Consider the following 2,679-nt stretch of genomic DNA (forward strand, 5'->3'; position numbering starts at 1 on the left):
AACTTCTGCTGACGCCCCGCGTGGTCGCGTCAAGCTGCAAGGGAGCTTGGGAAACGTCTTTATTTGAATGACTCTGTGGCCAGCTCAAGGTTGGGGTTTTTTTAAAAAGAGTTTCTCGGTATTTACATGAGGAAATTGAGGCACAGAGAGGGAAGGAACTTGTCCACGCCGACTGTAAATTAAGGAGTCTGCGGCAGTCAGAGTAAAGGCCCCTTCGAAGACGATGAGGACCTGATCTCTGGAACCTATAAAGGTGACCTTTGCAGATGTGACTGGGGCAGCTGAAGACGCAACTCAAGGAAGAGGCAGGAAGGACCCTCCCCCGGGGCCTCAGGGAGGGCGGCCCTGCCGACACCGTGGCTTCAGCCCAAGGACACTGGCTTCAGGCTTCTGGCCTCCAGACTGCGAGAGAATACATTTCTGTCGTTTTGAAGCCACCAAGTTCATGTTAGTTCGGTACAGCAGCCACAGGAAACCAGCGGACTCTTCAGGTAGCTTGGCCCCGGGGGGTCCACGTTCTTTACCTGTGTGAAAGCAGGAGCCCCCGAGAGGGACTGCAAGGCGAGGGAGAAACGCTGGGAGCCCTTCCCAGTGTTTCGGGTCAGAAACGCAGACTCTGAACACCTACCCCTGGCCCTTGTGTCAGGCTGTGTCCTCGGACGTCAGGAGGAAGAGGAGGTGGATTTGTCACCCAGCCCCAGGACCACAGACACTGCATTCGGTCACGTCACCAGCAATTCCCTCGCTGAAGAACAAGCTCCCTGGGAAGGTGACTGATCCTCTGGCTGGGCCGTCAGCGGCTTCTACGTGTTGCTTCCATGCCGAGCCAGGTTTTGAGGTGTCCCCAGAGACCTCCTGCAGCTTGTGGGTAAATCTCGTGGGATGGAAACATGCCCCAGCTGTCCTCTGCCTTTTGATTTTTTTTTTTCCCACATGCAATGTGAAGCCTCACCAAATAGGGTTCACTGATAACTGAGCTGACAAGGCACCCAGAAACCTGGAGCATATCTTAAAGTGTCGCCTCCACTCTGCCCACATCCTATGCATCCCCAAGTCCTGCTGAGTTAGGGTCACAGGCACCTTCTGACTCCACCCACTACCCTCAAGACCAGCAGACCCACCCTAGCCTAGGTTTCCCCATCTCTCTCCTGCCCCCAAGCTGGCCTCCTGCTTCCACACTGGCCTTCGAGCCATTCTTCATGCTCCTGGAGTCCTTTGTACCAAGCAAAAATCGTTACCAGGCCACCACCGTGAACTAAGTAGTGCCCCCCGCAAAATACACGTCCACCCAGAACCTCGAATGTGACCTTATCTGGAAATAAGGTCTTTGCAGATGTTAATTAGGTAAGAGGAGATCGACCAGGGTTAGGGCGGGCCCTATACCCAATGACTGGTGTTCGGCAGACAGGACGCGTGGGGACACGCACAGAAGGCCACGTGAAGACAGGAGCAGCTGCACACCAAGGCACACCGAGGAATGACCGGAGCCACCAGAAGTTGACAGAGGCCGGGAAGGGTTCTTCCCCGGAGCCATCGGAGGGGGCACGTCCCAGGTGCCACCCTGATTTTGGAATTCCAGCCTCCAGAAGTGTGAGAGAATCCGTATCTCGTTTGAAGCCACCCAGCCTGGGGTCGTTTTCTGCAGCAGCCTCGGGAAACTCGCACGGCCTCCCGACCCCACGCCAGCCTGGCTTCACCCCATCGGGGGTGCCCTGGGCGCTCGGGATGACAACGGAGCTCCTCCTGGCCGCCTCGCTCCTCCCGAGCCTGGCCAAGCCCTCATCCCCCACCCCCCGTCTCTGCTCCAGCCTCTGCTTTTCGTTCCTTGGCTTTTCCATGTTCTCTCCCTCCGGGGTTGTCACTCGCTGCTCCCTCTGCCTAGAGCTCCCCACCGAAAGGGGTCCTGGTAGCAGGGAGAGGGATGAGACCCCAAGGCCCGATTCCTGGCACCCCAGGCCCCCCCGCCCCCAGTGGAGTGCATCCAGCCAGACTGAAGGCAAAACCTGGAAGAAAACTTGGCCCCACCGTCCAAGGACTTTTCCAGAACTCCCCATGTGTTTCCAGTTCCTGCGGACCCAGCCCAGTGCCCTTCACTCCAAAAGGCGCGCTCGCAACGCTGGCCTTATATGGATTTTTTTCAGAGCCCGTCTGTTTTAGCTCCAAACTCTAAACATGACCTGTTGGGCATTTTCCATCTGGCACCTCAACAACCAAATTCTGTGACTTCCAGGTCCTCCCGCATCTACTTGCTTGTCGTTCTCACTGTGAAAGGCCCTTTGTTGCTCTCAGGAAGTGTCACGATAACAATGGACAGTTAACTTCACTCCTCTCTCTGGGCTGGACTCAGGCCAGAAGGGACAGCAGACAAAGGCCAGCGGGACGAGGATCAACCCTTCTGCTAGAATGTGAGCTCCGTGAGGGCCACGGGCCCGGCCTGCCCTCTGCTGCACCCCAGAGCCAGCCCCAGGGCGTTGAGTGAGCCAGTGAGGGCAGCCATCGCTTGGCCCACGCCCAGCAAACCATCAGCTCTCTCTCTGGTCCTCGGTTCCCTGACTTTGGTCCTTAATTCCTCTGGCTCAGCCCACAGGACACAAGCAGTGAGACCATTCTAATCCGTGGGTTCAGGGATAAGCACGTGACCCCGTCAGAGCCAATGTCTCACAAGCAGATTGTCACTGG

Source organism: Pteropus vampyrus, unplaced genomic scaffold, assembly GCF_000151845.1.
Source record: "Pteropus vampyrus isolate Shadow unplaced genomic scaffold, Pvam_2.0 Scaffold162, whole genome shotgun sequence".
NCBI classification, from domain to species: domain Eukaryota; kingdom Metazoa; phylum Chordata; class Mammalia; order Chiroptera; family Pteropodidae; genus Pteropus; species Pteropus vampyrus.